Genomic DNA, 14,309 nt, shown 5'->3' with positions numbered 1-14,309 from the left:
ATAACAAACCTTATATACTGTACATGAATAGAAAATAAAACAGCTCATATAATATGTAGTTTGATGATTTTTCTGACATTTTCTGAAGATTAAGCACCTCCTTTGTCTGACCATTTGTAAAAAAAATAATAATAAAAAATATATACTTTTTTATTATTTTAAGTTTCAGACCCCACTTTACCCTATTCATGGAAAGTGCCTAATAATCTTGAATATTGTTTTGTTTAGGTCTATTTCAGCTCACTGTGAGTACATATCATATCATACATAATGCTCAGGTTATCAGGTTCAAACAGAGATACACATACAGGGGAAATTAATAACCTGGTCATAATCATCTCACTCCTTTACCTGCTCTTAATTACATTTACTTTTCATAAATACAGCCACAACTGTCTCTCAGTGCTGCAGAGCAAACACACTTTACACAACACTTCTACAATCATCACAACTTCCTGTGCTAATTCACTTTCACTCACAGCAGAGCAAAGAGTTTATGTTCAAACAAGCCGAAAGCATGTGAGGAAAATCATTACAGAGAATATTTTAAACCTACAGCCATGCAGATTTTATAGTGATTTTACACATGTAGTGAAGGATCAATATTCTATTAATGTAGCTCATTAAAACGGTTATTTTAACATGAATATTTCTTTAGAAAACATGGAAATAGAAGATACCTTTATCCAAACTTTCTGTGTGTTACAGTGAGAAAGAAAAAAAATGATCATTATCATTATGACTATGATATCAAATCAAATTCATCTCATTTCATTGCGAGAATTGAAAATAGCTCATCCAAGACATGTCAAAGAATGACAACTGAGTATGAACTAATTTAAATGCTTAGGCTTTTTATCAATAGTTCATTAAATAAAGGGAAGGAATATTCCATAAATGTGTCCCCAAATGGATGGAAGACATAAATTTCTGATGTCTAATTTAGGGATGCACCAATACTAGTATTCCCGATCCGATCCGATTCCGATACCTGAACTCTCTGTATCAGAAGATCCTGATCCGATACCAGAGTTGTTTATTTCTTAATCAGTTTAGATTATCTACAGTATACCACACTGTGTGGAACTGATTGGGGGATCTCTTTTAAACATCTATCTACATATTATTTCATTATAAAATAGAGAATAAAAACAATTACATAAAAATGTGTAGCCTATTAAGAAACACTTTATTTTTAAATAGTCTACTTGGTGGTATTTACACTTGGTCACTTCGTGCATTTTTACTGATCTGATTGCTATCTGACTGAAAAAACACATTCCATTTACATTTAGCCACATAAATATATCTCTGCCAAACAAATATGAATCCGATCACCAATTCCCGTGCTATATGCAAATAAAACAGAGTTCACTTCTGTGATTATGTTAATGCCGGGCAGCGAATTTAAAAGAGGTGATTTATTATTTGATTCTAAGAGACTTTGCCCTGCGCTTATCTGTGTGTGTGCGCATGCACTGTATTTTTGCCCTCGGGGCTTCTCGTAGGTAAGATGTGTCATACTGCGCTTATTGTGTTCTTTAGTTTCAGTTTAGCCAGCGATCTGCATCAAATAAATGATTTTTTACCCGTTTTATTTTTTTTTTTTTATTATTATTCAAATGGATTCTTTTTTTGCTCATTTCAGTTGTAATAGAATATTAGTCCACTTTTCGGAACCCAGTCAAATATTATTGTATATTATTAAATATGAAAGTTAAATACTCCTGTAATTTAATATAAAAAATAATAATAATTATAATAAAATAATAAAAATATTGTTGTTATTAATAATAACAATAATAATAAATATTAGGATTTTAATATACAATAGTAATGTATTTCAGTCGTAATTTCTTAACTTTAAAATCCTGGGGCTATTTTGATGGAACACTCCAGGAAGGCGGTGACCTTTAGGCCCTTGTATACTTAGTTTTTCTCCATTCCGGATGGGATCGCATTGCCTTTCAAAGTATACTCTTTTGACCGCAAGCGAATCGATGCATGCGTACTGCAACTGCTTTTTGATACTTTTTATTACAGTCAATGACTGGAGCATGCGAAGCGTCGAGAAAATTTGGACTGCGTGGACATTCCGCACAGACTGTGCTGATGACGAAATTTGCGTCACGCATACTGTGTGCAGAGCGATCAGCAATGTGGACAACCAAAGTATATTTTGGTCTTTTGAGTGTGTGTGTGTGGGCTAGTTCACAGTAGTTTATATACTTTTCATTCAAAATCTGGTAAATTGCATGTTATAGGGGAACCGAACTATCAAGCATCTACATCTGAGGTGTAGTTCGTGTGTAGCGCTCACATATTGCAAGCCATTCATCATACCGTGCGTGCTATGTGTGTGTGATACAACAGAGTACTGCTCTTACTGAAGCACTCTGCTCATGCAGACTTTATATTTATTTAATAAATGCAGCTTTTTGAGATTCACAAAGCTATCATATATTTTCAAGGGGAGCTTGACGGTAATGACCATGACTAACACACAGTGTTGGAATTGGATCGGGCTCGTAGGACAGATACCTGATCCTGTTAAAAATGTCAATATCAGAGATCGATACCAACCAGGTATTGGATCGGTGCATCTCTACTCTAATTTTCATTAAGGTAACACATGGTTTCATCAGTAGATTCTTTGTATGTCTGTGATTTGAATCACTCATGTTACTACATCAGCGAGAATGAGTTTATCGTTGTTACGATTCAGTTTTAACCATTTATAATGCGGTATCTATTTGCAAAAAAATAAATAAATAAATAAAATAATAGTTTTAGGCTTCTGTTTGGCATTTGGTGAGTTTTAATTTTGTTCCTTGTGCACAGTTATGTAAGGGATAATCTACGGTCTGCTGCTCATTATTGCCATATAAACCCTGACAGGGTGATCAGAGTGATCTTGTATGGGTTTATTTAATGAGAATGGCCAGCTGACTGTAGATTATTAGGGGTGGGACGTTATGGTTATCTCACCATTCGGTTCCATATATGATATAAGTTACATGATTCAATATAATTTTGATTAAATATTAAAACACTTACTGTAAATGATAAAGTCTCAAAATGTGTGTGCCCCAGTAGTAAATATATATATATATATATATATATATATATATATATATATATATATATATATATATATATATATATATATAAATTATTATCATATGTTCCCTTTCAAGTCAGCCACTGCGTCAGTAGTTGATGCTATGGGAACTCCTTCCAAGAGTGACAATCTCTGAAGAACTTTAAAATCACGCCAGTGTATTGGCAGATGGTGCTTGATGCTCCGCCCATGATGCACGTATCATTGAGGACATATAAACCAGAGCACAGCGCCATTTCATCTAAGTTTTCTCTTCAGGGTCGCAAAAACATCTCTTGTGCTCTGAACACCAGATTATTTTCTTTGTCTTTGAAACTGCACACCTGAACAGTGAGTGGATTACTACTATCTCCCTGCTTGTGTTTCGACAAACAGCGTTTCCTTTATCACTTCTGCATTTGCAATGTCAATGATATTGTGATTGTTGTTGTGTGTTTTATTGCAGTTTAAAGCACATATAAGAGCCCTTTGTTTAACAACGTCTTTTTCAAGATGGCAAATGTTTTCCTTGTGAGTGTTATGTTCCTCTGTTAAGTCCACATGGAAGCGGCACACTTTGAGACTAATTGTGTCCATTGTGAATGCATGAAACTCAAGATGCTTTGCTCGCGGCTCGCCCACTTTCTGAAGGACGATGTCGGTCCCTTTCCCTCCCAGCATTCTCCTTCTGCGGATCCCGACTGACTGCATGAGGGAGGCGCACAAGGACAAAATATCGAGTGCGGAGAGTTTGAAGAGGACTTGTTGCCTGAGCAAGCCTTTCATGCCTCCCCGGCTGCACTACAGGCATCTTCGCCCATTGAATTCACCAGTGAATATCTGTGCCCCACAATAGGCACATGGTGCGATCATGTTTTGGTGATTTTGATGACAACGGAGCTGCTATATCGCCCGCAGCATCTGAAGGTGAGGTCCTGTCTCACTCAGCTGATGAGTTTGTTTGTATTTCCCCACTATGGGGAGGAATTCCATCCAAAAATCTCTGATGGTACGACTCTGAGTCACGCCGCCTGGTGCTGCTTGACCGTGCCATGCAAAGGTGTTATACTGAGATCCCCCAGTTGAACAGGCAGGTGCGCCCATCCAAGCCATGTCAGCTCACATCTTCGCTCATAGGCAAGACCTGCTTTAAGACATGGATGAGACCGGGCCAGAGCCCGAATCTTTTAAGGAGCTGTGTTGTGCCACTGATCTGGTGCTCTGGGCTACTAAGATCACCGCCCAAGCCATTGGCTGGTCTATCGGTAGCCTGGTGTCCATAAAGCTTCATCTCTGGCTCAATCTGGCAGAGATTCATGATAAGGACAAGGCTGTTTGGCTTGATGCTCTAGTGTCGCAGCAGGGCCTCTTCAGTGATGCTATGAGTGCCTTCACTGAGCGGTTCCTAAAAGCTAAAAAGCTTTTGCCAAGGTGAGGTGCTTTTGTGTTGCAGCAGGCTCTCTCGTGCTCTTCCTCAGGGCAACGCCCTGCTAAGCTTAGTGCTCCTGCCCAGTCAGCTCCCCAGAAAGTGGGGACTGAGCCAGTGGTCAGGCTCCAGCAGCCTTGACCAAAGCCGAAAACCTCCATCTGCGCAAGGCAAGCGTTCCTGATGGTTCAAGTACCATGAAGCAGGGCCCAGAGCCCACAGAAATGTCTACTCCGGCTCCAAAGAATGCACTGACCACTTCTCCGTGCTCCCACAGAGTTTTTCTCGCTCTCCCCGCCATTGTCTGCCGGGATCAAGAATATGTTCACAACACTGTTACTGTTTTTAATGACCAAATTTCAGCCAATCACTAAGCTGATAGGTTTTTTGACTTGTTATCTTTTAGCCAATCGGCTTGCTCACATGTGACATGTTAGGCCAATCGGCTCACAATTGGCTACCTAGTTATCAGGTAGCCAATCATCTTGCATCTCTCTCCTTGTGTTTAATTTAAATGGCTCAATTTTGCAGTTAAACTGGTTTCTCTGTAGCACGCTGTGAGTTTTTTCTCTGAAAATACAATTTGTTCAGGTAATACAGTTTTCTCAGGACAGCACAGTTTTGTGCTGCGTGAATGGGCTTAATTTGTTTTCATAATCCCTTTAGGCTGGGTAAATGCATTAATTCATATGATTCAAATTATATTTGCTCAGGTTGTTCTGGGGCTTTTTTCTATCATCTTGCACAGTAAGGTCAGCTTTGGCCATGACACATAGAGGCATGTCTTAATAAGGTAAACCTTAGCCAAATCTGGCTGGCACACATCGCTATCTTAGGTCATTAGATTTAATAAATTCACACATAGCTAGTTTAAGTCACTAGTTAAATAATCTTTGAGCTTTCCTAGCTAAAGTACACATTATGAGTTAGGTCACTAGTGTTTAAGCTATTCATAAAAGCAGGTCGATGGACACATGGAAATTTTGTTTCAGGAGTGTTACACCATTTCCACCATTTCACACATCCCTAGCTAGCATACACTTGGTGCACATGGCTCTTCGGAGCAGCAGCAGTACATATGTCTTGGCGACATATCTGCTTGGTTGGGGGGTTTGTGTTTATGTGTTATGCATTTGTGCAGCTTCCCTGCTTTGTTGGGGGATTTTTTTATGTCTATTTGTGCAGCAGCATGTTACACATGCTCAATGCAGCATGTCTTGCGTTTTGTCTCATTGTGCAGCAGCAGCAGCATGTCCACATGCTAACTCGGTATGTATGTGTTTTTCTAGCAGTAGCAACTCTCCGTACTTGCTCTACAGCAGCAGCAGCAGCATAGCAGATCTAGTCCGCCAAGACCAATATCCTATCCTATGTCATACCCACGTTCACATGCTAAATCTTTCCGAGAGTTGGCATGACTGAACTGTTGTTGACTCCATGCCAAATGTCTGTCAAAGTCCAATAAAGTTGTCAGAACTCGTTGCAACTGTTTGAGGCTCAAGTACGTATAAGCTCAAAAATATGCTTTTTTCCAGTTCCCAGTCTGAACTCAGTTATACTGCATGACCGCTGTTGTACAGGCAATCCCCTGTGTCCCCTGGCTTGCTATGTGGAGGCGCGGCCTTTCAGGTATTACCAATTGGCTACTGTACACAGTCGAACACAACTACATGCTTCATTTCGCAAGGCGGCCGCCTCGCTTCAATGCCGTTCTGTCCTCCACCGTGACGATGCAGGACGCACCTGTATTGGTCTCAGAGATACAAAGTCTCCTCACCGAGGATGCGATAGAAACAAATACCAGCGTTTGACGCACAGAAAGGCTGTAATAGCCATTATTTTCTGGTCACCAAGAAGGATGGTGGCACATAAATCACCTTAAACTGTTTGCTGTCTTCCTAGCTCTAAGAGCTTGTTGGTCAGTCGTGCAGTGCTTTCACGTACTGATCCGGACAGACAATCCTGCAGTGGTGGCATACATAAACCAAGGGGGGAGTGTGGTCGCAGCCAATGTTGAGTTTGCTGTGCCTTTGTGCTTCATCTCTGGTGGGAGAAGCATCTTCTGTCGATACGTGCAGTGCACATCGAACTGTGGAGTGGATGTTGCTCTACCGTCAGGGAATTAGTCAGGGTGAGTGGAGACTTCAACCTCAGAGAGTTCTGAGGATTTGAGAGGTATTTGGGGAAGCCAAGGTGGACCGGTTTGCTTCCCCGAGACCACACACAGTGTTGTCAATTAACCACCCGGATGTGTGGTCGTTATTTAGAAATATCAGACCGCTAGATGCCACGATTGACCAATGAACAATGAGTATTCCAGAATTCTGTGTATTCCATGTGATAATTGTTTATAATAAACTGATAGCAAACAAAACTGGTTTGACGTCAATGAGCCAGTGACAGGATTAATAAATGATTGTGATTCAGAGACGAGTAGAAAGCTAGAGGGAGATGCATGTTGTACTGAACTGTAACAATTCCATAGTTGGGTGCTTCCAGAATCGCTCCATAAAATTGGATAATATTTCGTTGGCTTCAGAGAAAAAACAAAGAAATTATCAAAAAATATTTCTAATAAGGCTGCTAAAATTTATTTGCATACTTCTTAAAACACTTATATGGCTTTCCATATAAGAACAAGGACATGTTCCTATAATGTGAAGTATATGGACTTGCTGATGATTCTTTTGCATGATTTTACAGAATTTTGATCAGTTAACCCCTCCATCCAACTATAACTTTAAAGATAAATGTTATAAAACTAATTCAAACAGTACAAACCCAAACACAACCAAATCCATTATGCACTAAAATCACTATGTAAAGAACAAAGAAAACAATGAATGTAGCACTTAAAAGTTAATACACTTCACCCTAAAGACAAACACTGCACTCAGCTGAAACTAATATGACTTAATTGTGTGACAATTTTCTCTTAAAGACACAGTCTCTGAATTTCATTTCACAAAAGACACTGTGTGAGAGTAGATGAAGTGGGGCATAATCTGAGTCGTCACACAGAGCAGCAATTAAAATTATTATCACACTGACAATTAAAGCATGTGTATGACTGTGTCTCCCACCTCTTTCTCAATCTTTAGAAGCTTTTTCACTGCCACCTCTTTGTCCTGGGAAAGCCAGCGGGCATGATACACACTCCTAAAACTCCCACCGCCACAGTTTTTGTAGAAGAGGATGTCACTGAATTTGATTTGCACAAAGGAGGCACCCAGAGATGCCATTACATACTGCCACTTTCAAACACACTTCTGTCCTGAAGAAAGAAGAGAAAAGGATGAGAGGAGAATCAGGGATGAAGCTCCTCAGAGGAGATATGTTGTGATTTGATAAGTCACTGAGAGATATGTTCACTTCTAATGCAATCACCACACACACACACACACACACACACACACCACTAGCTGTCAGACAGAATGGACTCACTGACACTAAAAAATTTAACTAAATTCTCACAGACTAGTGTGAATGTAATGTTTGGCTCAATGTGTGTGTATGTGAATGATATCACTGTTCCCTGTCTGTCACTCACTCGATGTTGTGTCGATGTAGTGACACTAGGGGTTCGATCTTGAGAGCCCCAATCACCTTTGCTTAAAATAGAAAAGGCCAATGAAAATTGCCGAGTGGAATTAGCATGCCACTCTCCGCCCCGGACATATGGGTATAAAAGGAGATGGCGTGCATCACTCATTCTGATTTTTTCTTCGGAGCCGAATGCATGTGTGTGTGTGTGTTCGTCCTCTCACCTCTTGCTACGCTGCTGGATTTTTACGGCATATATTATTGGTCACCCTCGCACAGTTGAGTGCTGTGCTTCCCCTAGGTGCTTCGGCAGCCTGAGTCTGCAGGTGCTAAAAGAGTATATTCGAGAAAGAGTACATTTTCCTTCTAAAAGATCTCACGCAAATGCTTGGCGTCTTTTTAAAGATGTCCTTCCGCGTTCACGCTACTGGATGTGGCCATTATCTCTCCCCTCTGGATACCCATGAAATCTGCCTCGAGTGTCTGGGTCGCCAGCACGCCGAGGCGGCTTTCGTGGAAGGGTTGTGTTCTCATTGCGAGAACATGCCCATGAGAACGTTGCAGTCACGGCTCACTTCCTTCTTCGTGAAGCAAAGAGCCACCACGGCTGCTCCCCAACCTGGTCCGTCCTGGGCTGAAGCTCAGCCAGCCGGGTCAGCAAGCACCTCAGGCGATCTGGATGTGGACATGGGAGCGTTTCCGCCGGCTCAGCCCCCACAGACCTCCCATCCCCCAGCACGCTTGTTCTGTCTGGACGAGCTGTCGAGCAATGCAGGCGGTCTGCCTCACGGCAGGTTTATTGTGTCATTTGCGGCTCGCGACAAGGATGAGCTTTCAGTCACGGCATCGGAGGGTGGGCTTCTGCTATCGGAAGTGGATGAATCTTCTGAGCTCCCACCCACGCGTTCGCGGCTGGATGATTGGTTCCTGGGCTTGGAGCACGACTCACGGCCACACCCCGCCCCGGTGCCTTTCTTCCCGGAAGTGCACGAGGAGCTAACGAAGTCGTGGAAGGCACCTTTTACTGCCCGTACACGCTTCACGGGCTCATCCACTCTGACTACCCTCGACAGCGGAGCAGCTAAGGGATATGTCGAGCTCCCCCAGGTAGAGTATGCCATAGCAGTGCGTTTATGCCCACAAGGCGCAGCCACCTGGCACAACCGACCAAGGCTCCCTTCCAAGGCCTGTAAGTTCTCTTCCTTTTTAATGATGAAGGCTTGCAAGGCCACGGGTCAGGCCGCTTCCGCCTTGCACGCCATGGCCATCCTGCAGGTCCACCAGGCCAAGGCGCTAAAAGATCTGCACGAGGGTAGGACCGACCCAGGGCTGTTGCAGGAACATCGCACTGTGACCGACCTCGCCTTACATGCGACAAAGCCCTGGGCCAGACGATGTCCACGCTTGTGGTCCAAGAGCGGCACCTGTGGCTCAACCTTGTGGAGATGCGAGATGCCGAGAAAGTCCGCTTTCTTGATGTGGCCATCTCCCAAGGGGGGCTTTTTGGTGACACCGTTGAGGATTTCACCCATCAGTTCTCGACGGTGAGGAAGCAGACCAAGGCAATTAAACACATCCTGCCATGGCGCGACCCGGCCGCCTTCAGGCCACCGAGGTCCTGCATTCTGTCTGCTTCTCACCAGAACCATTCCCCTGTGGTGCCGGCCCCAGCTCCTGTACCATCGGAGCCCGCACGCCGGCCTCAGAGAAAAAGATCCTCCCACGGGAAGTCAGCTCCACCTGCCCGTCAGCCGGCCCCCAAGAACCCCAGATGGGCTTTGAGGCGGGCTTGACATGGCCCACCCAGGGATGAGGTGACTACTCCTCACCAGTCTGACCCGGGGCATCTCTCCAGCCCCATCATCGCCCCTGGGCCAGCGCGTGGTGAGTATAACATCGCCGAGTGCCCTCTGGGCCTCGGAACCCACATGGTCAATAAAAGAGCAGTTTCCTCATTCCCTGGGCCAGCGCACTCGCAACTGCAGGCACTGGAAGTCTTTCCCGTCAATCAGGCGAATGCAAGTACTTCCTGTTCCCTTGTTCTCCATCGAGAGACAGCTGGCAAACAGGTAAACGTGCTGGTCTCTGGGGCCGCTCGTCCGCCCCAGTCACAGGCCACTGTTGTGGGCTTGCAGGGGCAGCACGTCCCCCCTGGCTGTCTTCCAGGTGGGGCGCCTCCTCTGACTTGCCGCAAACCACCCTGCCCGGGCACGGTAAGTCCAGTCATCCCCTTGGTGCCGCTGTCACGGAGACTGAAGGCCTGGTTAGAGCTCTCCAGCCCCTCGCGGTGGCTCGTCAGGACGATTAGCCTCGGCTACGCGATCCAGTTCGCCAAACGCTTGCCCCGGTTCAATGGCATCCTCTCCACTACGGTGCAGGGCGATGGTGCCTCCGTCCTCCGGGCAGAAGTTGCCACCCTTCTGGTGAATGGAGCAATAGAGCCTGTACCCGTAGCCGAGTTGCGCATGGGCTTCTACAGCCCTTATTTTATCTTGCCCAAGAGAGGGGGAGGGTCGTGCCCAATCTTGGACCTGCGTGCCCTGAACAAGGCCTTACACAGGCTTCCGTTCAGGATGTTAATGCAGAAGCGCATCCTGATCAGTACGACATCAGAATTGGTTCGCGGCCATCGACCTGAAGGATGTGTACATTCACGTATCGATCCTTCCCCAACACAGACCCTTTCTTCGGTTTGCCTTCGAGGGACGAGCATACCAGTACAAGGTCCTCCCCTTTGGTCTGTCCCTGTCTCCTCGTGTCTTTACCAAGGTTGCAGAGGCTGCCCTGGCCCCGCTGAGGGAGAATGGAATTTGCATTCTCAATTATCTCGACAACTGGCTAATCCTAGCTCACTCGTGAGATCTATTGTGTGCGCACAGGGACCTTGTGCTTCAGCACCTTGACCGACTCGGGCTTCAGGTCAACTGGGAGAAGAGCAAGCTCTCCCTGTGCAGAGCATCACTTTTCTCGGTATGGAGTTGGACTCGGTCACTCTTAGGGCCCATTTTATGACCGAATGTGCTCAGTCAGCACTGACCTGCCTGAAGACCTTCAGGCAGAAGGTAGCAGTGCCAGTGAAACAATTTCAGAGGCTCCTGGGGCATATGGCATCCTCGGTGGCGGTTCTCCCCCTCGGGTTGATGCATATGAGACTGCTTCAGCACTGGCTACAGACTCGAGTCCCGAGGTAGGAATGGCGCCACGGCACCCGGCATGTGACCATCACGCCACGGCACCTGGCATGTGACCCTCACGCCACAGTGCCGTAAGACTTTCAGCCCTTGGTCGGACCTGGTGTTTCAATGGGCAGGTGTTCCCCTAGAGCAGGTCTCAAGGCCAAATCAATATTTGGTGTGACCACCTTTGCCTTTAAAACAGCACCAATACTCCTAGGTACACCTGGACACAGTTTTTCTTGGTTGTTGGCAGATAGGATGTTCCAAGCTTCTTGGAGAATTCACCACAGTTCTTTTATTTATTTAGGCTGTCTCAATTGCTTCTGTCTCTATATGTAATCTCAGACTGACACGATGCTCAGTGGGGGGCTCTGTGGGGGCCATGACATCTGTTGCAGGGCTCCCTGTTCTTCTATTCTGATCTTTTCTATTTGCAAAAGTAAAGTTTGGCAGTCTAACATTTATATTTCCTATTGATACACTAAAGCAGATGATATATATAACCATCTTAAGACAAATGCTTTTGTGAAACATCTTATATGCCTAAGACTTTTGAATAGAACTCGCATTATAAATTCACTACTGTAATATTCTATTTTAGTCTTGAAAGTGTGATGGTGAACATCAATAAAAACTTGGTTTATAAATCAACAAAATCAAAATTGATGTTTGTTTACAGGCAAACATCACAGAACATCAGCGTTATGAGATGCTTATAAACTCCTCTTGTTAAAACAGACACAGGGGCATTCTGCATTAGAGGAAATTGTAGCTCTTGTACAGTATTGTTCATGAAATTCGGCAGTGTAATTATGTTTTTTTAGAGGACTGTGCTGGGCTGCTGTGGTGCTCAGCGGGTTTAGCTCAATTCTCACAGAGGGACGCCGCGGCTTTAGTGCAGTCCAAACCGATTCGTGCTACAGTAGCTTGTTTTGCTTGAAAAGAGTGCTTGGAGAAAAAAGTTCATTTAATGATTGATCTAGAATCAGTTATATATTTGAGCTGTTCTATTGTTTGATCTAACATTTTATCAATTCAATTAAAATGATTAAAAAACAGTGGAAACAACATTTAAATTGCAAATCTGTCTTACGTTTACTTGCATCTAGTTACATTAACTTAAATTTAGTTCATTCTATATATGAACACCAAGTTAAGTGAACTTAATTTGACAAGTTATGGAGACGCCTAACTCAATTCAATTAAAGGAACGAGTCAACTTATTAGGGTTTTCAGTGTACAAGTGTGACTTCAGTGTCCAAATATTGTTTTTGGCCACTGAATTCTTTTCTGATAGGCCATCTGATTTTCAGTGTATTTCCTCCTTTTATTCTTAACAAATAATATGACAGCAGCATTCCTCCATTCATATCTCAACACATGGCCTCTACACTGAATAACAGGGATTTTTCTCATTCATGTGAGAGTAAAGGCCTGTGTATTCACACATGTCCCCTACATAATGCAGCATACAGTAGACAAGAGGGCGAGTTTTAGCTCTTTGATGAAAACAACTCATCAACTAAAACCTCATTAACATGAAATCACTGAAACAGATCCATTTCACTTTATTTCTGGTGCCCTATTTGCTTGGTAATACATATTAAAGCATTATTACATTATAACTACAATGTAAGTACATATTATTAGGCCTATCCTCATCAAAGATACACTTTACATGAATTGAAAGCTCCAAATGAGCGCTACCTCATTTTTAGCTATCACTAAAAACATACAATGGTAAAAATTGTATTCTGGACATGTACTGTACCATGGTATTCTTTGAAATACCATACATATCTTGTAAAACATTGGAACATTAACAAGGTAATGAAAACAGTACCCCTGTATGTCAAAGTATCACTGTATTACCATGTAATACCATCACTGTACACTATGGTACCGGCATGCACTTGTTATACAGAATGTATCACATTTTAAGTGGTGAAGTTTGACAGGGTCAAATCAGTTGGCTAAGTTGAAACAGGATGCATCTTCACAAAAACAATTCAATGTAACGTATAAAATATAAACAGTATACAATATTACAGCGAGCATACAACGTGCAAATATAACCCTGGCTGTTTAAACCACACGTGCTTTAATTTGTCAGACTTTAAAGCTTTAGAAATTCAATGCTGCAACAATTCAATAATAAATGACCATTACTGGGAGTATGCAATCCCAAGCATTCCCTGTTTGGAATGAGATGATCGGGAGCAGGTCCAGGCAGATCCCATCAGATCCACTGATACACGAGCACTTACACTATCACACTGTCTTTGTGGATACAGTAATAGTGTTATTATTACAATCAATGTAACAACATTACACACAGCACACATACCCGCTCCTGTGTTCCGCTGTCAGTTTTCCCGAGACAAAAGGACGGCAATCATGAAGATCTTGCAGTAAGCTTGTGACTCGGTGTCAGATATTTCTAGTGTACGCTCAATTCGTCCTGATCTTAGCTGTAAACACACATAGACACAGCCCGCGCCGTACTGACGCTGCAGAAACAGAAAGAAACAGCGCCGCCTGCCGGACGTGTGCAAACACAACTTTAAACCTGTTGCGGACAGACACCCGAATGTACAGATTTTGAAAGTTATAATTCGTGCAAACGATTAAGCTGCAGTCCTAAATATATATTGTATATATAACTAATTAACCCTTGTGCGTCAATTTAACAAAGTTACTCAGAGGTCCTTAGAGGACAAAAATGTCTGCGTCAAAAAACTGCCATAATAATATTATGATATATTAATATAATTTTCCACTTTCAGTGAGTACATTTTTTTAACAAACATCAATCCTGATCATAACTACCAAATATTCATTCATTTTCAGGATTTTAACCCTTTAAATTCCCGTTTGTTTATATAATGCCACTGTTGTTTTTTATTTAAAAAAAATAATAATAATATTATTATTATTATTTATGTATTTTTTTTCAAATACTAAATGCTAAGGGGATTTTTTTTTTTTTTTTTTTTTTTTGGATTATCACAGTCTGTAATATGTCAATAATTAGCAATAACTATTTTTTGTGCAGTGTCAGATT

The 14,309-nt window shown here is 42.8% G+C and overlaps 1 pseudogene; it reads right to left on the bottom strand.

Moving 5' to 3' along the window:
* Positions 1-13,692, bottom strand: part of LOC127447315 (mitogen-activated protein kinase kinase kinase 20-like) — a 100,433-nt pseudogene extending 86,741 nt beyond the window's left edge.
* Positions 13,693-14,309: the final 617 nt, after the last annotated feature.

The sequence above is a fragment of the Myxocyprinus asiaticus genome, chromosome 10, assembly GCF_019703515.2.
Source record: "Myxocyprinus asiaticus isolate MX2 ecotype Aquarium Trade chromosome 10, UBuf_Myxa_2, whole genome shotgun sequence".
In the NCBI taxonomy this organism is placed as follows: Eukaryota; Metazoa; Chordata; class Actinopteri; order Cypriniformes; family Catostomidae; genus Myxocyprinus; species Myxocyprinus asiaticus.
The sequence above is the reverse complement of the archived record's forward strand: the minus strand, read 5'-3'. Positions and strand labels throughout refer to the sequence as shown.